Raw genomic sequence first — 27,662 nt, 5'->3', positions numbered from 1 at the left:
AAGAAGTTACCGATATTTTTACAGAACTTCACCAGTAGAGCTGATGAAACTACCGGTACTCTCTCTCACGATAATTTCGTCAGTTGAACTGATGGAACAACCGTTACTTTCACAGCCTTTTTATCAGTTGAACTGACAAAACTACCGGAAGTATCGGTACTTTCATATGTTGATCTGATGAAATTACCGGTACTTCCACCGGTTGACCTGATGGAACAACCGTTACTTTTACAGTCCTTACATCAGTTGAACTGACAAACCTACCGGTACCCTCATTAGTTGAACTGGAAGTACCGGTACTTTCATATGTTGTACTTTCATCAGTTGAACTGATGAAATTACTGATATTTTTCACAGTACTTTCATCAGTAGAATTGATGAAATTACAGGTACTCTCACGATACTTTCGTCACTTGAACTGATGGAACAGCCGTTACTTTCACAGTAGTTTCATCAGTTGAACTGACGAAGCTACCGGTACTTTCATTAGTTGAACTGAAAGTACCAGTACTCTCATCAGTAGCACTAATGAAATAACTGGTAATTCGACAGTACTACCGTGTTGTACATACAACCGTGTATGATTCATAATTCTCAATTTATACATATATTTTCCTACCTCGTAATTGAGATGAAACCATTCTAGAATAGTGTCTCTGATTTTTTATTATAAATTTTAATAATTTACTCTTCAATGTTATTGGATAAAAATAAACCTGATCTTCGAGCCAAAAATATCAAGTTTGAACGATATCTGCAAAGATGAATTGCATATATTTTTTATTTCTCTGCAAATAATTTTTTAATGATTCGCCTCCTCATTAAACTTTTTCCCGGATTCAACAGTCAGATCACATCTGGTTCTCATAATTTCTCAGGATAGATCCCGGCTTGTCGATATTGAATCGAATGTTTTCTGTATTTTCCCTGGAAACATTCTGTTATTAATTTATTCTCGGTAATGAAAAATTAAGATTTGCGTCAGAAAAGGGAGTCTCGCGAAAAAAATGCCGATGACGGTGATGTGAAAAAGTGTTTTAATTTCTGAGTATGATGCAATGCTCCTGAGAAAATTCGTACATCTACATCATTGGCGTAAATAAATAGGCGGGACCCTTATTCCTATTCAACTGTAATTAATGAGCATTCATTAGTTATTGTTAGATGACTCAAAACGATTAAATAAAAGATCAGTGCAAAAACTTCGTGAAGGTCGAACTCATCAGCGAAATTCGCGTACATCGAGTCCAGCATTATTGAAACGATGGTTTTGAACACATCTGCCATGAATATTTTTAAATATCAATTGACCTGTTTGTTTTTATTCCCTAAAAAATAATAACACTTTGTTGATATGTAGCGGAGATGATTTTCAGTTCGGAGAACCATGCAAAATTTCAAGGTTTTCGTTGATTGCTGAAGAATAATGTAAATAAATATAGTTTAAAAAACTAAAAAAAAACGCTTTTAAAGAACATCGAACTAAAAAGTTAAAAATATTCTCTTTTAAATAAGCTTAAAACAATAACGAACGAAAAATACTATTGACATACAAAAAATATGGCACAAAGTGCCAACGCTTTTTTCACAATAATACTATTATTTTTCGTTCGTTATTGTTTTGAGCTTATTTAATAAAATATTGATATATTGACGTATTGTTATATGTTTTTATATTTATTATCCTATTCCCGTTTTTCTATCAAATAAATATATTCGGCGAGTTAAACAAACAATTTCTGGCGCCATTTGTTTATAAATTATTCATAAACAAATAGACTATGAGAGTATTCCCAATTTTTTTATGATACACATAATATTATAATGAGTTTTAGAAAACAAATTTTTAATTGTTTCAAATCGTATTTTTTATATTTAAAATGTTTAAATAATTAGTTAAGAAATAATTTCTATTCTAATAATCATAATTGACATTCCTCTTCGAATTGACAGAAAAATTATATTATTTTTATTATTAACTTTATTTTTTATCAATTAAACAGTTTGTCATAAAAATTTCCAATCGGTATATATTTTTTTCTTGAACTGCTAAAAATTACAAAAACAAGCATACATTTCAATTTTTCAAAGGAATGTTTTTTTTGTTTTTTTTTGTTGTACTTTTAAAAAGTATATGCTTCAAAAGTTGCCCGAATCATTTGATTTGTAAACAAACAAATTAATATAACAAAATAATATAATAAACTGTTGAATATTATCATAATTTATTAATAATAATATATTAATATATGCCTGAAAACATCAACTGTACCATCAATATTGAAAATGTCGAAAGTCTGCCCAAATTTCAAAAAAGAAGATAAAAGGGAGATAAAAAATTACAGACCAATTTCTATCATAGTCGTATGCAACTTTTGTAAAGTGTGAGAAGACAATCTATTGTCATGTCAGCAACATTATTAGCCCCAATCAACACGGTTACATGAAAGAACGTTCAACCACTACCATCTACACTGATTTCTCTAAAACGTTCGACATACTCGACCATAGTATCCTGCTCAACAAGCTTTGGACTTTTAGGTTATCCAATGAATTAATTACCCTCTTCAAATCGTTTTTTTACAACCGTAAGCAGTTCGTCTAACTCAATGGCCTCAAGTCTGGAGTCCATTCTATGAGATTCATAACATAGCCATTGAAAGAGTTCAAAGAAAGTTTTGTAAATTTCTAATTTTCAGAATAGATGGTTCTTACCCTGAGAGAGGTATCAGTAATGATGTCGCATATGAACGTAAGGAACTTTTTAGTTTAGAGCATCGCAGAAAATGTGCGTCGCTCATATTTTTATTCAAGTTAGTGAATGAGAGAGTTGACTGTCCTAGAATTCTTGAACAAATTAACTTCAATGTACAATTTTAGACCCCTCAGAGCAAGAACTAACATTATGCTCAATTCCACCACGAAACTATCCAATATATGTTATGTGCACAAATTTCAATAGCATTTATGCCCATGGTGATTTATTCTTTACTAACCTTTATGACATTATTATAATTGCTAACATATACTTGAAGTAGGTAATTAGAATAAGATTTTTTTGGGTTAATTTTATTTTTCGTTTATAGTTAAGTATTGTGAATGAAATTTTATATTGTACTGTAAATGGGTAACTGTTGGACAGTAAAGCTATTATTATTATTATTATTATTACTATTATTATTATTTTAAATATAAATAATCCGGGAATGTTACAAAATTCACCTCTCTTACGGAGGTAAGAGAGGTAAATTTTGCACATTTATTGTACATTTACTGCGAGAACAAAATCATTTTGGGGAACCGCAACGGACAGCAACGGTCTGTTTAGAGTCATTAAATTGTAGATCCTGAATCTAGCTTATTAGCGGCATTATAAATACTTTGCTTGGGAAAGAAAAAAAAATTGTCCGAGATAATGATGATTGTTATTCATGATTTGCACTTTCCATGTACCCGGTGAACATGGCAAGTGCGTCATATTTAATCGTTTCGAAAATAAGGAACGTCTCGACAGGAAATATTCTGAATTTATTACGTTGGAGGTGTAATAAGAACGTTTACATTTTTAATTTTAGTTTTGTATCAAGCGGGAGAAGCTGAATGTTTGATAGTGATTCATTTTGAATATTTAATGTGAAAGGTGCATCAATAAAAAGGAATAAATAAAACTGAATGACACTGAAAATTCCAAAATATCGCAGTTCAAAAGTGAAAATGCTCATGACTGTGCCAGTTGCTATCTCGGTATTGCTGAATAACAAAGTTTTCGTTAAAAAAATGGTAATTCATGGATAAACTTTCCAGGTGTTGTGGTATTACTATAAAACTTTCCTATAAAACTATGAAACCATTACTATAAAACCAGTCCGTATTTGAAAAAAAGTTGATGTTGGTCGTGTTGACACGAAACGTTCAATCAAGATTTATTGTTAGAGCTTCACAGTACATTTTGAATAAAATGAATCTTTATCCTTCCTTTTATTATATCTTCTGAAAAAACAATTCTATTCGTAAAAACCAAAAACAGCAATTTTAGTTTTCCCTGTACAACTCGAGAAGGGCGAAGGTTCTTGTAAATTTCCTTTGGTCATCATTGTATTTACCTTTTTCCCATTTATTCGTCTTCATATCTGTTACGGTTTAGAACAACCGTCAGCAACAACCGCCAAATATCGTAATGTGTTGTATACCAAGTATAAATTGATACGTAGATAAGGTATACTTCCATTAATTGAAATAGTATTTTCAAACTGAAGAGTTACAAGAAAATATAAAATTAATATCTGATCTGATACGTACAGCGCCACCTCCCCGCGAATAGATAAAGCAATAATGTCGATAATTCTGTCAAATACGGATCCCGAGCTAGAGAGTTACAAACAAACAAACATACATACAGGTGAAACTAATATAAAAAGTGTAAAAAGAACTCCGAAGAAAACATTGCAGTGTTTGTAAAATTTCTGGCCGATCTTAGGAACGAATTTACTACAAGTTTCCAAAACTTCGTAGATATAGGCAAGCTATCTCTAATTCTTTAATCGCCAAGTTGTTTAATCTATCAAAGCCATCACTTCAAATAGAGATGATTCATTCGCAAGAAGATGTGTCTTTGCAAATGTCTAAAACGGTATCCACTGAAGAATTTTGGACCAAACATGTCCCAAAAAAATATGAAAATTGCAAGAAACACTACTGACGCCCATCTAAAAGATACACTTCGAATTTGCCGTTCCACTCAAGAAACAAACTTTGAAAAACTGGCTCAAGATTGTTGGTGTAGTTTCTCACATTAATTTCAGGCCCTGATAGCACCTAATTATTATCAGTTGCTTTTTTCTGAACCTCCTTAAAATTTTCCCACAGTATCCGGACCTCGCCTAAAACTAATTGCCGACCCCTGGTTTAGAATATAGCAATGTTATCATACAATTAAATATGCAATAATATGCAAATAATAATAATAATGGTCTTCATTATTTTCAATAAAAATGTGGTCCAGTGCTCAAAGATTTTCCAACGATAAAAACGGTATCGAACTTATTGAACGTCGCTGGTACAAGAGTATAGACCTGCAAGGAGATTATGCTGAAAAACAAATATATTTTTTCCACAATTTTTGTGTCTGCTTTATTGGCCGGCCACTTCTGGAACCACCCAAGTACAAAATTAACATTTTCAATTGGTTTATGTTCACTGTAGTATTCCCATCCAAAAGTAACCCCGGTTTTGAGGTTTTCAATCCCTTCAACTTCTTCGTAGACAATGCCATCATATTCTTTCATTTCCTTCGAACATCGAACCGTCTTCAAGGAATTCCCTAACCCCACTTTCTCCCATCGATATCATACTATTTAGCACGTACACTTGCAGACAAATCTTGATCGCTCGAATGATGAATGAGCAAATCGGGAAAGAGGTTTGCGAAAAAACACACGTTGGTGCATCAGCATGTAGAGAAAGTTTCTTCCACCTCATCGGCATACAAATGACACAAGTGCGATTAACCTAAGAATGTGGTAATCTCAAGAACAATGGTAGGCTGTCGCTCCGTTCCGTCTGAGAGAGACCCTAGACTACCAGGAGACTACTTAATATTGTTAAAAAAGCTTTCATTTGCGTGTTCTAAAAATAAAATCGAGTTAAACATGAGAATTAAAACTCCCTTTGTTTTTACACCACTTGTATTTGTAACTAATCTTACAATATGCTGAAATAATTAACAATGTACACCCTTATATACCTATACCACCACATTCGGTAATTACATAAGGTGCTTAATGACTTCATTACAAGAATTTTGTTTACGTGTGAGAAAGCGAGTACGCTAATCTGAAAATCGGCGGGTAGACCAGGCCAATTCAGTAGGTAAAATACGCAATTCTTGAATTTCCAAGGATTCCCAATGATTGAGTTTGAAACCCTTGCATGCATACACTGTTGAAATTATTTGTATAAATTCACATAACATTACGTTGGCCACAAATGACCAACGTAATGTTGGATGCGATCGGGTGTGGAGGGGTGGATTTTCGGGAAATCCTTGCGGGTACCGCCCCTCACCCCACACCAACAGGATTTCGCTGGGCTTCCTCCCGCTACACCGAACCCGGAGTTGCCTCCTTACATCTACTTAGTGTGGCTAACCAAGAGACAGGACCATCGGCAGCGTTCGACCGAACGTTCGTACAAGTTAACTAAGCTCTTCTTTCGCCAGAGAGTGCTCGCGTCGCACACCTATCCCCGTCAAGCATGCCAAATCAGTTGGGAATATGGTCCCGGAAGTGGCCGGTCGGGGTCCTAAGCTCGGATACTAGTAGCTTCGTCCATCCGGGGTCCGACACCGCAAACGTCTGCCTTGATGCCCTCCAAGACTAGACTCGGATACTAGAGCCCGGAACGACCGCGAGCCCCGACACCTCGAACGCTCGGATCCGTACAGGAGCAGGCGAGGATCACGGAACAGCATAAGCCGTCCAGTGCCTCAGTATGGGGCTGCAATGCACCCATGAATGGATTACCGCAACCCTGTATCCCTTTACCCGCTAGTGCAGCCGCTGCCCCTAAGAGGCCAACGCCAGTTGGAGATGAGGCTCGCTAGCCTCCAGCCGCGAGCAGGCACTCACCTTCCCCCTAGAACTCATGTTAGGAAAGTTCCCTTTCCAACGTTTCATGAGTAACCGTCGAGGACTCTTTCGAGCATCCTCTACCACACATCATATGTCGAAGACGTCGCGCCCATTACCCGTATAGGTGCGGGATAGGGCGGTTCATCAACAACTTTTGGGTGTACGCAGTGTGGTATGCACCGCATACCCTTACGTTACCCCGAGGGGCACTCATGTTAGGAAAGCTACCTTTCCAGCGTTGGATGAGTAACCGTGAAAATACAGTGGTTGTAACGAAGGCAGTCCATTATAAATTATATAACCGTTGAGAATAACAAGATAACTTATGTGTTTTTCCACAAATACCAATGTAACAGTAAAATAAGAATTGGAATAATTCTGCATATGTAATGTGATTTTAAATAATATTTTAAGTAAATTTCCTCTGTGTGATAGGTAATGTAATTTTGCAGAAGAACTTATGTAATATCTACCTTATTGATAATGTGTTTTTACATAATACAAAATTAACACTGCATACAGGGTGTAACTGAATAAGTGTTAAACATTTAAGGAGGTGATTCCTCATCGTGAAAAAAAGTATCTTTCATATAAAGAAACTTCATTGGACTATCCCTTGTTGAGATACAGCCCCTTAAAGGGTGCTGCGAACTCGTTTATTTTGGGCAAAAAACCCAAGAGGCATTTTTTGTTTAGAATGAAACAGGCTATCGGAAATAAACTTTTAAATGGTAAACAAATAATAAGACAAAAAGTTACATTGGAAATAAATTTTAGGGGTTGCATTTTCCACCCCTTACAACCATGGGGTGAACCAAATAAATTACTGGCTAAGTGTCTTTTTGGTAGTAGAAAACGTCAGGTTAATTTCAGCACTGTAACTTTTTCAGTGCTTGTGAAAAAAATTTGTTATATAAATTTTATGTACCCCCTTTAAGGAGCTGTATCTTAATAAGGGATGTTCCAATGAAATTTCTTCATATGAAAGATCCTATCTTTTTTTCGATGAGGAATCACCTCCCTAAATGTTTTACACTTATTTAGTTACACCCTGTATTTCCATATTCCCTGTATTTTCAATTCAATATATTATCACATTCTCCACTGTAATATTCCAATGTAATTTCACATACTTATTGTATTATAACAATGTATTTTCACATATATTGTCATTTCACAATGTACATATTTCACTTTTGCCTTATGTTAATTTGACAGTTGACTTTTATATATCACAAAGTAAAATAAGTTTTTCATTTTTGCATTATATATCAGGTTATTACCCTAACACAGAGTTTCAATTGTAAAATATTTCTTAATATGTTCTGAAAAATTACTCCAATTTTCAACAGTGTAGTGCAAAATTTCCGTATCGTTTAGATTCGGGAACTTGCTGTTGTATTCTGAGGAATGGATTGAAAACGTAGAATAATGTTTACCTAGTCTAAAGTACCTTTCATGTTCAGCATACCGTTTTGAGAAATTTCGGCAAAATTGTCCCACATAAACACTATTTTACTCCGGACACTTAAGAGCTTATATGGTCAGGCCTAAGAAATTAATCTATTTCTCTTCACCTGTTTCTAGTGTGAATATAAGTTTCTATTCACACTCGAAACAGCTTCGAAGGGTGAATAAACGCTTTGGAGTGAGCCAATCCTGGAGCCAGAAGTCCATGAATCTTTTTGCCATCCAGGTGTTCAATTTTTGTTTGGCAAATCCTAAAGAAATGCCAATAACAGGTTCTGGTTCGATGCAACTGCTTGCAGCTCCGTCCTTTGCAAGAGAGTCAGCAGCTTCGTTGCCTTTTTGGCCAGTATGGTTAGGAATCCAGACCAGAAACAATCTGTTAAGTCTTCCTATCGAAGGAGAGTCGTTTTTGGTAATTTGCTACCAATTTAGACGTTGCTCGGTAGGAGCCAAGAGGTTCCAACGCCGCTTGACTGTCCGAGAATATTTCTATTGTGATAACACAAATCAATAATTGGCCACAAATAGTCAGAAATCGATTTTTTTTTGTTTTCTGGGTAAAATAAAATCAGAGCATTTTTATTTCCAAATTAAACGGAAATAATTACCACGTGAAACAAATGTGTTTTCTCACAACTCATAAATCTCAAAATAATTTAAAAAAACTGTTTATTTTGTGAACTTTCAGATTTATATCGTTCAAAGCAAATAAATGAAAGTAAATAAATTGTGTATACATAATGATATCATATAAGGTTCCTTTGAATTTTTAGACTATCGAGGCAATATCGCAATTTATAATTTCTGTTTCATAAATTAGATCAGATTATGAAAAACTTTGAAACAAATTCCGACAGAAATTACAAAGTATTCTTCACGTGAAGGGCATGCAAGAAAAATATTTTTTTCAACCGACTTTAAACGATATGAAAATCGAAGAAAATTTATGAGAATACCTTGATCAATTTTAATAATTTCACTTCTGTTCTTTTAAAACTGTTGAAGACATTGTTTGTGCTTCAAAGGTTGATATTTTACCTGCGAATGAAATTTTATTGACAAATATATAGCATATTATTGGTAAAATTTAAGCGCGCCACTTTTTTTCTAAAATTTTTGGAAAAAATTATTAATTATACAAAAATTCACTCTATCGACGTAATAATTTTCTAGTCACAAATTAACTCTGTTCTACTCCCAAGGTACAAAAAAAACTCTGTTCTAAATAATATAATTTTATAATATATGTGTACTCTTCATCTGTAAATGTGCATTATTTCATATTTTCAACTCATCTAATGTCAGTATTCCGAATTGCTATCATTTTAAAATGGAGTCGTTCTATGAAATAATTTGATATCAATAGGGAAGAGTTTTAATGTATTTTAGCTTATATGTTACCACTATAAAACTGTTAAGAAACACTTAGTTCTAGGAGCAATGGTATTGCGGCAGAGTCCGACTACTTTTGGAGCTATAGATTTCTATAAAAATGAAGATAGTATTTCTCCCGTATTGTTTGGATAAATATTAATAGATGTTTTGGATAAGAACCTTATTCCACCGATTATAAAGGCTGTTTTATATAAGGAGTTTTAAGCTAGTGATTTGAGTGTATATAAACATGGTGCTCCACACTGAAATCGACGGATTTTCCTGTTTCCTTTTCCTGTTTTTAGCAAGAACAAATTTAAAACACTAGGTTACGTGGGTCTTCGTCTAAAACGAACTACTTTTCTTAATTTTTTTCCAATGACCAATATTACACGACGTTATTAGGTATATATTTATTGGGACGCTAGTAAAATAAAACTGACAAATTATATTTCATTACACGACCTATAAAATCCATGTCAGCTGTTTTTTTTTAATGCTGCATTTTATTTTTGGCGACAGCAAATATATATTAGCGGAAGCAATTTGATTTTATAACAGTTATTTTATTGTTTTGGGATTGTAATAAATATACCGTACTATGAAATAGTTGGGAAATTATCATTAAAGTGACAATATGTTAATGAAAACAAAATTGTCTCTGAAAGCCTTCCAATAAAATAATTTCATTGAAGCTACAGGAAGCAATTATAGAATAGTTTTATAAATTGTTTTGTAGCAGTTTATAAAACTGCTACTTTTATTGGAAAATATGTTTTATAAGTTAATTCTAAAAACGTTTCTGTGATAATTTCATGACTATTTTATAACGGTTTTTTAATTATATTTTATAAACGTTTCTATGACAAATTTATAAAACACTTTCATTGCTTACAACTGTATTATGTTCACGACTCGTCTAATATATTCAGTTAGCATTTTGGAAGTAATTATAAAATACCAACAAAATAAAACTGTTGCAGCACCATGAAATTATAAAATAATTTTGCTAGTTGGGCTCTCGTCAAAAAAGCTTATGTAATTTCCTTTTACCGCCTCAATTTTAAAATCTCCCAGCAAACGTCATTCACTAGTTCACTGTCGCCTTCGTACATATCCCGGACTTTCCTGCATCGTTATATTACCCTGAATTATTTCGCGCCTTTCGCGAAATGGGATCCTTTTCCGCGAACCAACTTGCATCATCGCAAACTCAAAAAGCGATTCAGAAAAAAACAAACCACCCCGTAATGGAGAGCCGCATGAGCCGCCTTCCATGCGTCCATTTTCTACCTAGCCAGAAGCTGAATCACAATAAAAAACAGATAATTAGAGAGAGTGGGGCGTATACGTAACTGAATCGAAACTATAATATAACGTGAGATTCTCTCTGCTGAGTGGTAATAAGCCATACGCAGCATCTACGTTAACTTGCGAGATAAAGTTGAAAGTTTAGTCCGCAACTTGAATTTCGTGCCGTTAAACTTTCTTCATCAGTACCTACTGTCATTTTGTCGACGCTGTGCGTTTTTGTGTTTTGTTTCCATAGCCTACCAGTGCTCGAACTCTTCAAGGGACTTTGGATTGGAACGGCTTTCTTCAACAAGACAGTTCACACAAGTAAGTGCTATTTTCAAAAAAAGCGGTTATTGATTCGACAGTAATGTATGGAATATCATTGAAACGGCGGTATATTCACATGTTATACATTTTTGGAGCTGCCAAACATACGAGTATATACAAAAATTGGGTGTATATTCCTCCGAAACCATCAGTCCTATTATAACCACTATTTTTTATGGCTTTCACATTTACTACGTATAAATTAAATTAAAGTTGGTTCAATAGTTTCCAAGTTATAAAAATAAAACGTAAAGTGTGGCAAATCAGCTCTGTGATATGTTAAAACTTTAGTGCATGTAAAAATCTCCGGCATTATTCATTAATAAAATTGAAAGGCGACAGGATAAGAACTAACTATAAATTACGAAATAGAAAGTAACGAAAACAAACATCAAAACGACTTCAGAAAGCAAAGAAATCTGAAACAGCACCGCAAAAATTTTGCAGGCCCTTATTTTGTTGTTCAATTTCTAACTGTCCAAGCTGTGAGAATAACTTTTTCGTATTTGTAGCGCGCAAAAACTGGTTCTTCGGAAATTCTTCTGGAGATATTTATGAGAAATTATTATTGCGACAAGCAAAGCCTAGGAGACTTTCTCGCGATTACTCGCAAAAATACGATATACCGATCAATTCGCACATTCTTGAGAAAGGTTAACAACAACCTAAGTGTTTTGATCTGGCCTGAAAGAAAGGGATATATAATTAACTTTCAGTAGGTACGCTTCTGACACTTTGCCGCGGATTACATCAGATTTTTACGCAGCTTGTTCACTATTTCAGTCAGCCTTTATCAGAGAGGCTGACTTTTTTCGGTACTATGTATTTTGTAAGAGCCCCGTTACATAATTGTTTAAATAAGACGCGTTTGTTACAAAGAGGATTGAATTTAGAATATAAACTTACCATACTATAAATAAACTACAGTTTGAACGAATAAGTTCAATGAATGAATAAGCTCATTTTCAATGAAATTCGCTCTAGTTGATTTGAAAACAACCGAAAGTGAAAGAACCAAAATTAGTAGACCTTGTTCTGGTTCAATCACTTTCATACTAGCAATTTACTTTCATAATTTTTCTATATTTCTCATTTATACACTTCTCTGTTCACGCGTCTATTTGTTTTTCAATTGAAGAAGCAATTTAATCACGACTAATGAAATTATTTTCAAAATTTAAAACATTTTCTGTCTGCGAAAAGTCGAAAAGAAAAAATTGAGCAAACAAAATGCAAATGGATAGCACAACACAACAAAAACAAAAACAAAAACTATAGTTTTTCTGTTATTGAGAAAGATATGGAATAATTTCGAAGTAAGTTTAATAGAACTGGCTAATACTTGATGAAAATCCATATTAAAACTTATTAATACAGTTTTTTGTATGATTTTGACTATAAAGGGCTTTACAAAAACCGCGACACGTATTTTGCAATACAATAAATAATATTTTACGCTTGAGAGAGTGAAAATTATATAATAAACTGTATTAATAAGTTTTTATTTTGAAGTTATTCATCTCACTAGTTTTTTTAATTATCAATGTGGCATCAAGAAAATTATCGATAATAATGAAGAAATTCTGAGAAAAGTAACCATTGTAAGGCATTCTTTAGAAATATTCTTTCCTTAAAGTACTAAATATCAATCTAAGAAAGAAAAGAAAGAAAATATCTCAACATTTAGCATAGTTGTATGAACTCTCTCGCTCTCTCTCTTATATTCGTGGCAGTTGCTCCACACTCGGGCGCATTTGCCCAGAGTCCTCCTATCAAGGTTAACAGGAGCTTCGTCAGGGGGCGCAGCGGTCTTGCTCGAAGCAATGTTGCCACCCATTTTTTGTCGAACTTTTTTATCATGAAAACAATTTGATTTTATATTAAGTCGCCTCCTGCTCGGGAGACTTTTTGGTTTTTTTTCTACATATGCAGCTCCCTTTACGTGCTTATCCGAACCGCTCCGGCCTGGATACCGGCGTGAAAAAAGGAGGCCGCTTATTCTTCACTTTTTAAAAGACTCTCACACATTTCAATAACTACCACAATGGGCTAACACAACATAAAACGGAGCCCCACGATAGCACATGGCATCCCCGTACTGCGTATAGCCACCACGAAACTCCTAGTTGTATAAACTAAAGCTAGGAAGCATGAGAGAGGGAAATGGGTCGAGTCATATTTTTTCATAAGCCCATTGAGAAAATATCGGCACTGGTTATAGAATACCATCATTCAAGTACTTGCCTTCAATTCGGTTTAGCCTGGTTCAGAAAATTTCATGAAAGACAGATGAAAAACATGTTTTTAGGAAAGAAATGTTTTGGCTTTCTACTTCTTTATCTTCATACAAAAAATGTGGGAAATTGCCAAAGGAAGGAAGAATGTAATTGAATTCAAAAGCAACTATTCACAAAGATGTGTAGTGTAGAAGTTACTTTCACATACAAACATATTTTGTATGAAGATGAAAGCCAGATCAATGAATTTTCCACTGTAGAAGAATCTGTCTCAAGCAAAAAAAAATTACAATTCCCAGAACGCGTACAATACAAATATCGTTACGACGTCTAAGTAACCACAATTACAGTTACTGACGACATTCTATATTGAAAAACTCATGTTTTTCCTGTTAATTATGCCAATAAGCATCATGTCCAAAGATCAAAACGAATTAGTTATGCAAATTGTTTTGGAATTATATTAATGTATGCATAGAAAGGAACGTTAGATCTTTGATCTCTCAAGTAAAAATACCCGTAAGTATCTATTTTGGTTCCGTGTTTTGTTTATGATCTGCTAAAACGTTCAGGCGGATTTTCGGAAATAAAAAATTAACAGAACCAAGGCTTGTCCAGACGCTAAAAAAAATGTAGGTACCCAATACGCGAAAATCTGCTGTTGAAAAGATGTTTTACAGAAATTATAATACTCATGACGATGAAATGAAATTGTGATATGGGCACATATTACATGTATACTCTATAATTGTAGCATTTCCTGTAACTGGGTACTCCTGTTGAAATAAATCGGTTTTTTTTAAATAAACTATCATATCAATCCATATGGACCCTTTTGGGACAGATAATTTTGTTTACTATATTGTGCTGGCGCTTTTAAAGCAGGATTATTTCAATAGATTCAAAGTAAAGCTTTGAAAAGTGTTGAGTAAAACTTTATTGTGATATTTTCACTAAATACTTTTACAAAATGCAACAGAGCTCTCTCTCTCTCTCTATGTGTTTATGGCTATTGCTTCCATTGAGGCGCATTAAGCCAAAATGCAACAGATATTTCACTAGACATCAGTTTCTTCAGCTGTGTTCAATATCAAACATTGTTTTATGTATCCCCACAAAAATCTAACGGACTAAAATGCGGTGGGCAGGAAGGCCACCTTATTGTATCTTTGTTAATCCATCGTCCTCGAAATCTGCCATTTGAATAATTAGGCATATTTTGTGTGTGATGTGAGAAAGCACCGTCTTATTGAAACACCACTTCTCTTTATATATAAGATCATTCTTTATATAAGCAGTGGAAGTTGCGTAGATGACATTTTAGAGTAAATCCAGGTATCGGCTAAAAAATACCGGGTCTAAGGAAGAAAACGCTTTTATGTTTGTTCAAAATTGGCTTTATTCCATATTCATTTTATGAAAGCATCAGCTTTGAATTGGTTATGCTTCTTTTTCCACACCCAAATTCTGGATCCGGAAATCGATGTAAACAACGTAGAAAACTACATTCCGTTGTCGAAACACATGTATAATTTTTTAATTTGCACAAATACGCTATCAAATATTAATGACACGAGTAAGAGCGAAATGAATCTGGAATGAAATGTACAATGAATAATGTAACCAGAAAAGTAAGTGACAAACTGTTTATAATGCGAGATTAATTCATCAAACATAATAATATGGATATGAGATCAAGACATTTTTTACCTGAGTGACACATAGAATGACTACGTTGTGTAAATATGTGAAGGATATCCATTCTAGTACAACTTTTTCAACGAAATTCAAATTGAAGTGAACTATGGACTCATACTGAAATGAAAGTTGATGAATTTTCACACGGTCACTTTCTCGTCAATAACTTTGTTTGGAAAAAACGTAAATATAGTAGACTATTTGTTCAACTCAAAATTGCCACTTTCATAATCATCTAACAAAAATATTCAACAATTTAGTCCCTCACTAAAAAATCAATGCAACATAGATAACCCAAGGAATCAAAACCTCGCTAATGCATTTTACTGTGAGATACTCACTTTGAAATGTTTTATAAAAACCGTGGTATATATTTTTTTATGGTTTCCTCGAACAGCATTAATGTGAAACATTTGTCGCTGTTTTTATAAAACCTTTCATAGTGCAAAACCCGCAACGAACTGCATTACGTTTTCAGTCAAAACCTCAACAAAAAATCTGCGATAATACTTCAAAATGATACTCCTTATTGACCCTACGACCATGCGGCAAGAGCTCCTGATGCACTAGGTCGCGATAATCGAAGAAAACATTAAGCAAAACCTTAACACTTGATTGAACTTGCCGTGCTTTTCTGGTCTTGGGTCTCCTAGGCTCTTCCATTGGTACGACTGGACTTCAGTTTCGATGTCATAACCATATACCCATGATTCGTCACCACCTATGACCCTTTCATACAAATTTGGATCGCTTGTACCACTTGTGAATATTTTTCTGATTCAGAGTACAATCAACGTATGCCACTTTCAACATTTCAAGTGTTTTTGAGCACTAAATTCCATTTTCCACAAAATTCGATGCAAATTCTCTGCGCACTTTTTTCTATAGCAGAAAATCGCCTAACACGAAAAAAACTTTTATATTACACGAAATAAATCTAAAAGCTATTTTCCTAGAACTAACTTCTCTATCAGGGCAGTTTTGAATGACACCAATTGATCAATTGCACGTAAGCTAGATGAGAACATTGTTGAGCCAAATGATCTACTAATACACTTGCAAAAAGTCATGAATGATTGATCTCTTGTACTCGAAGATACCAATGTGGATAAACTACTTGAAACCATGGCCCTCTCATGGTCCGTGACCATGAGAGAGCAGGAATTGGAGCATTTCTCTTTAGGGCAGCTGCCCGAGCAGCTGATGAACTCGGTTTAGTTTTCGACACTGAACGAGGTGACCACAACTCTGTCACCGAGTTGTGGTCACTTCTGCGGAAACACAAGGATAAGCCAATGCATGAGGTCTTCTTCATTAACATTGGAGACCTTGGCTTATCAAAGCGTCTGACTTTCGCTTTCCTCAGGTCGAGTAAGCTGAACTCAGCTTGCCAGGATGGTGTATTCAATACCTTACTCTACCACAGTCGCGTGATGGGTATAGAGGTTCCTGACACAAGGTGCAGGGCCTGCCGCGAGACGCCTGAGACCCTAGTGCACTTGCTATCAGCATGTCCAGCATATGCGGTCTCGGCCTATATCCATCGACATAACGCGGCCCTGAGGGTGCTATATTACCATCTATGTCACTCTTACGGTATTGACGAGACAGCGGTGTTGCCATAGGTTCCGGGGTTTATTGAATCCGTTGTGGGGAACGAGAAGTGCCGAATTTATTGGAACTATTCGTTCCCCTTACTGTTTAAAGATATGTTATTTACATCGAACTGGAGATTTTCAATAATTTTCTGGCGATTGTGAATACAAATAGCCTGTGTTTCATCTGTGTTGAAAACTAAATCTGTTAAAAAAACTGGATACTTTAACTTTTTTTTTTGAATTGTTGTATTGTATACAGAGACAATTGATGAACAATCATCAGCATAGGCTGTGTAACTACTGTCTTCAACTACTGTTTACATACAGAATGAACAAAATAGGACCTAATATGGAGCCCTATGGTACACCCATTGTTATGTTAATACGTTCAGAGTTAAATTTGAAGGTACTGTTATTTATCGTCATTTGCATTCTGTTCAAAGAACAGAAAATACTGACTAGAGGCTTTGTTGGAGATTGCTTGGATAATGTATATTGAAAACAGTCCACCCAAATGATATAACGGAACCCAATACAAGTACGAAACGTTTAAGAAAACGTACCAAGGAGATATCAAGTAAAAAACCTTACTATGTCAAATGTTCCGCTCCGACTATCACCTGTGTTAATTATTCATTAGGCAAGTTCACCCTACGTATTGTTTTTTCACAATTATCTGTGTTTTTATTCATCCGACTGAACAATTCTTCATTTCATTACCTACATGCTTTGTCAATAATATCATTTCTCTGTGCAGCAATAATATTTTTCATTATTATTACCCCAAATCCGGTTTCGAGTGGTAAATGAGTATCGCTTTAATAGTCCTAGCGAGTCTTAGTCGTTCACCGCCAATGTGTCTGAAAAACAAAAGCGTAAACAACCACATAATAACAATCAAGCGAGCGGGTATTCGTTATTCTGCTATTTGTTGCCGATATAAAGAAAACAAATCCATAACAGTGCCCACTTATATCAACTAAACTAGTCGTGAAGCTAACATCTGCGAAAAATCGGTGTCTGATGATCATCGTTCAGTGAACCAGAATCAGGAGATACGAGTCAACGCACACAATACTGAACTTTTAAACTTCAGTTGGCCTCACACAGGATTCTATTTCTATCATTTTTTTCTTGGAAAATCCGACTTTAACCTCAGATTTCGACTTCAATCTCGAAATTACGACAGTTCAAAGTGTTGCAGAGAGTCTATTTTTGGGTTCTGTGGTTTCTTATTATACTTCATTAGGCTTTTCCAATTTTGAAAAGTTGCCCTGAGGTGGAAACTTTAGCGCTCTGTCTTTCCTACTTTTGAATTAACTTGCTGATAAAAATGCATCCCACTCCGTATATAGTTGAGAGCCAAGACCACACTCTGTTATTTATCGTGTTAGTTTCTTTCTAAGTGATAATCGTTTCTTGCCTTTCACACTACATTCATTTGTTAACAATACATGTAAAGTAATTGATATGACACTTTGCGACCTCAGCAAGAAGAACAGATTCCAGATAGTGCAATACCAGGATTCTCAATCAGAGTTCCGAATCATCAAACATGGGTCACCCCAAGGGTCTGTATTAGGTCCTCTCCTATTCATTTTATATATTAATGACCTACCGCAAAACTTGTCACCGTTATCATGTATGCTGTTTGCAGATGATGTAACCATATGTTGATGAGCAAATATGGCAAATTCAATGGAAATCCAACACAAAGAATATTACCTGGTGTAACCTAAATACAGGCAAATTTACCTAAAGTACCTGAAGTACCTGAATTAAGACCGCATAAAAGGACAAACAAGAGGTTAACAGTTTGAGTAGAACCTCGATGATGGCAGCACGACTAGCTGTCGTAAGCGCTCGCATATAATTAAATAGGAGTTACCTATTATATATATCATATATATATATATATATATATATATATATATATATATATATATATATATATATATATATATATATATCTATATATATATATAGATAAGTACTAAAGAGCCACCGGTAGACAGCTGTTTCAGCCTATTGGGCATCGTCAGTACCGGGCAGGCGGTCCTCGATTGAAGACAAAATGTGCCGATGGTCATTGTTGTTTTAATCAGGCTGGAGCCTTGCTCCCTTACCCTTTGGGCTGGTTTTTGTCAGAGGGACAAATGGGTCATGACTGATTTTTGATGGTGGCATGAAAGTCCTCAGATATCCATACCGCCCTTCGCGGTGTACCCCTACTTGGCTGGGGTGAGATGGATAAAGATATTATTCATCTGTTAACGGAGGACATAGAGGCCTCATTCGACAGAGTGTCGGGGCCTTCTATATCGAGAGGGGTCGTCTACAGCGTAATCTATAGCTTCCCTGATTAATTGAAAGACAAAATGCGACGTTATCCATCTTGATTTTATTCAGGTTGAAGCCTGGCTTCCTTCCCCTTTTAGCTGAAAGACAAAATGCGAATAACCAAGAAAAGTACTTAATGAAAATGACTGCGTAAACGCCAGTGAAACATAAGTGGAACCACCTATTGGTGTAACACCCAAGTCAACTTGCCAAGTTTCTATGTCGGTGTTGGTGGTTTGATCAATCAACCGACAACTGCGGTAGCAGAAATTTGGGAAGCTAACCTGAAATGCCGGGTTAGCTATAGCTGCCCCGGTGGTGATGGTATTCTTGTAAACACAAGATCTATCAACAGAAATCACAAATGTGCGGCTGACTTCTGCTGATGGCTCCGTACATTTGTAGTTATTTTGACAACCAAGTGTTGCCTATCCTTGCACTTTGCTGCACCATACTGATGATGGGCCAAAAGCCCGAAACACGTGTCACATAAGTCACATAAAGGATTTGAAGCTTCATAACTTCTATTTATTGTATGTGAGCGCTTTCGATAGCTGGCTGTGCTATCATCTTTTTTGCTATACTCTAACTGAAGTTAGATCATAACAATGCATTGAAACAAATATGACAGTCGAAAACTGCATCCTTCTCATAGTTAGACATGAACAATTCATGTCTTCAACTCATTTAGCAGTTCAAAGAAAGAGTGTGAAACAGAATTAGAGTCAGAGGGATGGAGACACAGATCTGCGAGTTTCAAATTAACCTCTCAGCACTATACTCGGAAACATTCCAGAAAAACTCGCGTCTTATGAATTTCGTGCAATTCCGACAAATATACGGTTATGATATTACAGTCGTGCCAGATGCCAGGTGTGAAAACTTTGTTTTCTTGAGAATTGTGTATGCAAGTGGTGATTTTCTTGGAACGCTGCTCATCAAGCACATCAATGGATTTTTTGACTAGGTCGTTCTGAAAATATTATTTTACTTCACCCACTTGAATATCTGTCTTGCTTGAATGTCAGTTTTGTCACACACTCATAATTTTTGTCTTGATTATCGTAACTCATGAATAAAATAGCGTTAATCCTCATAATTCGTAATAAGATCTTGATACTTTTTTGGAAAAGAAAGGTTTTGGCATTTTATTTCTCCAACTTTGTACCAAAAAAATGTGAGAATCTTTCAAAGAAAGGGAGAAAGCGTTCAGTTTCAAAAGAAGTAACTCTATACATAGATGTGTAGATCATGCAAAGAAATAAAGGGCACGGTTTCAACTCAGATATGTATCGATGTGGCTACTAGTGGAGTACCGCAAGGTTCAAATTTGGGTCCATTATTATATTTCATTTTTATGTACGATTGTGAATCATTTAATTGCAATTAATTAATATTTGCAGATGATTTGAAGCTTTTTAAAACAGTCGGATGTGTTAACGATTCTATTAAATTACAAAAGCAACTGAAACTAATATACAATTGGTGCCATTTAATGTAAACAAGTGTGAGGTTACCAGTTTTATTAGGATGAATGCCACAACAAACTACCAATATTGAATTAATAAGGATATTTCAGAACGAAATGATACCACGCGCTATTTGGAGGTTTATGTTGATTCAAAATGAACTTTTAATTGCCGAATCAACAAAAAATTACTCTGTACACATATGACTTTATTGTAAGGAACTGCAGGAATGTTGATGATACTTTTGTCAGGACAGACAATTTGATTTTGTCATTGAAAAAACGTCCATAACGAGCTTGTGGAATATAAACTATTGAACTTCCAAATTGACTGCTCTTATTAATGCCTTCGTTTCTCGTTACTTATTTAAAGTTCTGTTGAATTTCACGCATCTATCGTGATATTTCTACTTGTCATTTCATAGAACTCATGTGTAACGAATAATTTATTGCCGTTTTTTTCATTTCCACATAAATATTTTCATTAAGCATTGTACGTACGTTTAACAAATTTCTCTGTAAATTGTTTTACTATTGGCAATGACAGATTTATTATTATCATTCCTTCAAAACCCGTGTTGTTGGTCGCAAATAAAGCTTTTGATATTATATATTTTTCATACAAAAATAACTCATAATTTAGCAAATCAGTTCGGAATGTTTATACAGTGTCACACATAAAGTCCGCATCAAATGGGATTTTTTTTGTTCATCTCTTCAAGCAACTTTTGATATCTCCATTAGGTTGTGCTTTAAAAATGATGCCAAATAACATGCATATGACCGAACAAGTGATTTTTCTTCCCTGTCCAATTTGACATTTTTTCCAAAAAATGTTTAGAAAAGCAGTTATTGCTCGAAATTTCGAAAATCGGTAAAGAGAAAAGATGATTGTTTTTTCATTTTCACCCATATACCAATTTTTAGCTCTCTAGTACAAATTTAGTTTTTTTACAGTTTTTCGAAAATTTGACCTTTGCCGATTTCTCAAATTTAGCCAAATCTCAACAAAGTTAGTGCTTTATGCCTAACTTATCTTTCCAACGCATTTTTATTACCAATTGCAATTCTAAATACAACTTATTTCGCAAAAATTCAAAACACCAGAAAAAATTATGCCAAAAATGATGCAAAGTTGATACAGTTTTTAAAAACAGATAAATATTTCACTTTATTTCAACTTTTTGCGAAATAGCTTAATACATAAGCATAATTAAAAAACAATATCAATGAAAAGTCAATAATTTATTCTTTACTGCACTTTTCAAACAGTTAAACTTTGATTTACTAACTTGAAGAGATGAACAAAAAAAATCCCACTTGATGCGGACTTTATGTGTGACACTGTATATTGTTCAGAAGTGGTGTCAGATCAACCCATAACTCATTAGATCATTATATACGTTTTTACTAAAACGCCAATCAAGCTGTTGTTTTGCTGGTATCAAAACAGGCCGTCGGAAAGGTTTTCTTAAGCGACAGCAAAAAAATTCGACCTCGCCAAACAAGTTATTAGGTTGTACAGTTTCTACCGGGAAGTGGACTTCCCTGAAGGTGATGCTGTCATAAAACGAGCGAATTCATTCAGCAGAAGGCCTAGCTCGCGGACCACCAGTAGGGCCATCCAAACTGAAGACTTTTAGTCCAGTCTCATCGAATGTTACGTTGAAACGAAGAGTATGACTGCAGGGGAGTTTATCACAGTGTTAAAACACCTCGAGAATCCATTTTGGGACCAATGTTCAATTATGTTCTTTCGAAGATAGTACAGAAGAACAAACATTGAAGTCTCCAACTCAACTGCACTTGATCGCATTCTTTTTCATTTCTATTATATTATCTTAAACACTTATTTCAATTATTTTTGTTACCATCAATGTCCGATTTACTATTGCATCAATTTTCGGAACAGGGGTGCTAACTATAAAAATTCAACTACCGGGGCTGCCAAACTTATAAACTCAACAGTGGAGACCTACATAAATCGAATTGCTTGTTTAGGGTTATATATTTCTGGTTTCTACTTGATTTACCTATGAATTTCCATGGCTCCCAACAAATTCATTTTCTTCTCTTCATTACATGTGTGTAGAATTTTGCAGATGTTCATACATGACGTAAGGCTCCCTGAACACGCATGTTTGGACAAAAATTCTGCAATAGTTGAATGCTGATTCTCAGGTGTTTTTAAAATGAACAACAAATAATTCCACAAGAAAGAAAAACACCAATGTCCCTGTATTTCTTTTTCTATAAGAGGTTTATACCACTCAATTGGGGAGTGCCACAAGAATCAATATTGGGACCTCTTCTCTTTTCATAATATATCAACGATTCCTTGTTTATTGATATCCTTCACTCGAGAATACTAATAATAATGACATTGAAGCATTAAAATTAAATTGTAACACCAATTGTTCATTTCTAAACGTATCCAAGATCAATTTTTTGCCGTTTATGTGTGATTTGGGAGACTTAACGGTAGGCAATGACTATATTACAAACTATACCACTACTGAATTTCTAGCAATATGATAGCAAATCGAAACTTGCTGATCACCAACATGAACAACAAATTTGCTTTTGGTGTCTCAGCAGCAAGAACAGTCTAATACTGTATATATCTACATATAGTATATCTTTCTGGACAGTAGCAGTATTAATATCATAGATTGGTAGATTGCTATTCGATTTGAGGAAATTGATGTCTGGTTTTTTGTAGAATTTATATCTACTTGGTTTCTTTCACATATTCAGCCAAATTTTTCTCCAGATATAAAACCTCTTGTCGCCGTAGATTGGTAACTGATGATCTGAGCATTCTATGATCATGAAAGTTCAAATATAGCCACATTCAGATTAGGATCAGGTTAGGATACCTTAGAGACCTTCTTTCTTATGACTGTTCACGGTATTTGAAGATTAGTTATTTACCACAAGTGGTCTGTGATGTATTCTGATTGGTTCCGCCATTTAATAATAATAATCGTATTCAATTTCTAGACATGTTCAAGGAAGTTGGGAAATGAAATGAATTAGGAAGAACACAGATTATTTCCACAATTTTGTTTTTGAAAAACAGGGTAACAAACAAGGTAACAATTTTGTTTTTGAAAAACAGGGTAACAAATAAAGGCTTTCAAACTAATATTTACAGTTTTCATAATCGAAAAAACTTGATATTTCAAAGAATTCTTTTTCAAATTCATGATTTTTCAATATGATGAACCAAAGTAATTGTGTTTTATCCAAATAAACACAAATATAGTGTTGTAGTTTGTGCAGAGTTTCAAATTCTTTCAAATAGATGAGTAAGGCTTGAGAAACAACAGTATAAAGCAATAGTTAAAATATACTTATAACGTTTAACATTATATACATGAATGTAACAAAATAATGATATAAGTAACAGCACTAAGTTACTTGTCAAACTCGTAGTTTTACAAAACTCTGGTTTGGAGTTAAATAACTGGTCAGAACTGTCAATATCTATACAGAGGTTAGGCCAATGCTGCTTACTTGAGAATCTGTAGGCCTACTAGTAGGAACTTGACAAGTCAAAAGACGATTAACAACACGGGGTTGGAGTTAACGTACTGCTCTCTTCTTTTTCTATCGAACTAACAATAGTTTCTTCTACCTGTCTGTGTTGGACTGGAAAAGTAGATAGTCATAAAAAGCTTTTTCGACAAAACGTTACTGATCATCCCCTTTCTTGAACGCGATATTATCCAATCCAATAATCATATCCAATAATGAACATTATCGGTTAAGTATGGTCCCGTTTTATTTATTTTATAACATTTCATTCCAATTATTAACAGTTAGAGTAAGACTAGCGATTAAAAGCTTTTCAGTGTAGTGGAAGCATTTTTACGATGTCATAAATGGCGTATAAGTTGATATCTCTCAGAAAATCGTAGGCGTCAGAAATTGGAGAATTTCTTCACAGATGACGTTAGATTTAACACATTTTTCCTGCCTACAGGGATTTGAACGAGCCTACGAGGGTGATATTTTTGAGATAGTTGAAAAATTTAAACTGATTAAGAAATTCAAACAAGAATCACGTTGAGTTAGTTTATTGTATTAGTTTGAAAATCGTATAGGACAAAACTGCAGTAACGTTAGTTACAAATAAAAGTTGTGAAAAACATAGAAAGTTTCATTTCTCTTTTCTTAATCACGTTGAGATTTGTTGAAATGTAACACAAGGGAAAGAGTGCGTTTTGATTAGTGAAATACAATGAAATAAAAGTTTATTCAACCATGTGAAAAGTACGTCTGCAGAAGTACAATAGAATATTTGCAATAAACAAATAAATAAATGATGTAACGCCTTTCTATTAAAAAAAATAAAAAAACAATTCACAAGTGTGAAAATGTGTATTATACATAGGAATCAAGAACCAAGCATATGGTAATTGAATTTCATTAGTTTGGACTTCCATTGTCTGAAATTATATAAAATGATTTGAAATCCCTTAATGATCCAATACAAATGGGAAATAAAAACCAGTAACTGAAAATAAAAAATATATTAAGCAAAAAAACCCTGAATTGAAATTATAGTTACAAAAGTGAAGTAATTTCATCTCAGGGTTTTTTGCTCAATGTAATTGTTATTTTCAGCTATTGGTTGGTTTTTTCAGCTATTGTCAATCACCTTCAAACAAACGTTATTGAGTAATTGTTTGCGAATCTAAGTAACCTCAGGTTTTCCTGGGTGATTATATAAGATTAGCTTCTCTCGTATCATGTTTTTGAAACGAGGTATTTCTACATAGACTTTGTCCACATTGTGTCTCTAAAAGTAGCGCCCAAATTTTCTCTGCACGCTTTTATGGCATGAGCAATTTAGGTAGGACAGTTACCCCAGATCAAAGAAGAGAATGGAAAATAATAATAAGCTGAAAAAAGGCTAACAAATCTGATAAAATGCTTCAATTGTCTAAGTAGGAAGATATATCTCTAGACCTACGCTGCCCAACTCGGCAATATCCGCTGACTTCCTGTATCTGTAGAGTAAGGAGCACTTAGGCCATATGTGACCCATTATACATCCACCCGAGAAGTGCCTGACAGTTTCATCTTCCTGTTCACACATTCTGCATAGAGGTGCATAATAATATGGAATATGGGAGTGCTTCCTTAGTTGCCAGTGTATTTTCTTCATTCAATTGATAAAAGTTGCCATTGAGCCAAGATTATACCTGAGCTATCACAATTCTCATAGATACAATCATATTTTTCACATAATAGTAATGTATATTCGGCGTATGTCACGTATTAATGAAAAAGATATTGAAATGATTGAACATTCATATAAATAGCAAGCAGAAGTGGCCCCAGAACAGAGTCTCGTGGAATCCTATTGTTGAGAGACAAGATATCTGATATTATGTCGTCATCCATAGCCAACACACTTATTTCTGTTTTCTACATTTCAAATTGGGAGTTGAATTGGAGAAACGTATCCTTCCCTTTGATGGGTAATTTTTTTTTCATTTTTCCATAAACTATCTAATATCTAATACCGTAGAGTCAATCAATCAATCAATCAATATATGCTTTATTGTCGGAATACTAGTATCTTATTGAAAAAGTCTTGTAAAGAAATTAAATGAATGTCATAAAATATAAAAAATACAAAATACAATACATGACATAAAATATAAAAAATACAAACATAGCAACTTCACAAATGAAACATTAAGAAGACAGATGTGTTTAGGGGAACATTGAAAAATCAAGTAGAATTTACAGGTTATCATGGTAGGAAGTCTTGTGATTTTATTGGTAAACTTTCTCTTTCAATGAAAACTTTGTTATTTAGAGCATGAAACTAACCACTATGACAGATTAACTGCTAATTAGTCTAATTATATTTTTTTCAAAAGTGAGGTCACCTGTAGAGCTAGTAATGCAGAGGATGAAGTCTAAAAACTCCGCTTTCTTTCGAATGACAAGCTTTAGTTAACTTTTAAAAATTTTCTGATCGAAATATTCAAAAATTTTACTGAATTTGATGTATATAAAATTAATTCTATCGAAATAAGCAATCAATCAACTTGTGCTTTCGATACTGAAACTGGGCAAAACATCCTTTTTTCAAATGTAGAAACCTCAAATCAAACAACCGTAGAATTCTGGTTCTAAAAGCTCTAGAAAAACAAAGTAGACCTGCTAGAACGGTTATAGAAGGGAAACGATGATATTCTGGAAATTGCTCTTAAATTTTAATTCACGTAACAAGCCCAGAAAATGCTGTTTTTTTGGGGAGTAGCAAAATTCTAGTAGACAAGTAGATGAAAAACTATTTTCGGACTTACACAATTTTTTTGGCAACCGTGTAGAATAACAAATCAATAAGACACATTTCTTCAATACATTTCGTTTTAGAACAAATTTTTTTTCACCAATATCTAAAAATACCTTGATTTGATTCTTATTTGAATTAAATATTGAAATTCTTAAAGAATATAGGAACTAAAAGAGACATTTTAATTCTTAATGATCAGCTGCATCAACTGCAACAGCTATGGTAATGATCAGCTGCATCAACTACAGCAGATATGGTAATGGTGAGCTGCATCAACTGCAACTGCTACGGTAATGATCAGCTGCATCAACTACAACTGATGTAATGATCAGCTGCATCAACTACAACTGATGTGGTAATGATCAGCTGCATCAGCTATGGTAATGATGAACTGCGTCAACTGCAACTGCTATGGTAATGATCAGCTGCATCAACTGCAACTGCTATAATAATGATGAGCTACATCAACTGCAACAGCTATGGTAATGGTCAGCTGCATCAACTACAACAGCTATGGTGAAGATGAGCTGCATCAACTGCAACAGCTATGGTAATGATCAGCTGCATCAACCACAACAGCTATGGTAATGATGAACTGCGTCAACTGCAACTGCTACGGTAATGATCAGCTGCATCAACTATAAGTGATGTGGTAATGATCATCTGCATCAACTACAACTGATGTGGTAATGATCAGCTGCATCAACTGCAACTGCTATGGTGATGCTGAGCTGCATCAACTGCAACAGCTATGGTAATGATCAGCTGCATCAACTACAACGGTTATGGTAATGATCAGCTGCATCAACTACATCAGCTATGGTAATGATAAGCTGCATCAATTGCAACTGCTACGGTAATGATCAGCTGCATCAACTACAACTGATGTAATGATCAGCTGCA

General features: G+C 34.5%; 1 protein-coding gene across 3 annotated transcripts in view; it reads left to right on the top strand.

The window, feature by feature from the left end:
• Positions 1-27,662, top strand: part of ITP (Ion transport peptide) — a 62,536-nt gene that overhangs the window by 3,206 nt on the left and 31,668 nt on the right. Inside the window, exon 1 of one of the 3 annotated variants that reach the window (XM_074186122.1) lies at positions 10,856-11,093. The exons of 1 other annotated variant lie outside the window; for it this stretch is intronic. The gene's annotated coding sequence lies outside the window, so the exon portion shown is untranslated. Of the gene's footprint in view, positions 1-10,855; positions 11,094-27,662 lie in introns of those variants that run through there. One more of the 3 variants, XM_074186120.1, reaches the window with a different exon arrangement.

Source organism: Leptinotarsa decemlineata, unplaced genomic scaffold, assembly GCF_025532065.1.
Source record: "Leptinotarsa decemlineata unplaced genomic scaffold, Ldec_3_MD MMD2_tig00078422_RagTag_RagTag, whole genome shotgun sequence".
Classification (NCBI taxonomy): domain Eukaryota; kingdom Metazoa; phylum Arthropoda; class Insecta; order Coleoptera; family Chrysomelidae; genus Leptinotarsa; species Leptinotarsa decemlineata.
The sequence above is the reverse complement of the archived record's forward strand: the minus strand, read 5'-3'. Positions and strand labels throughout refer to the sequence as shown.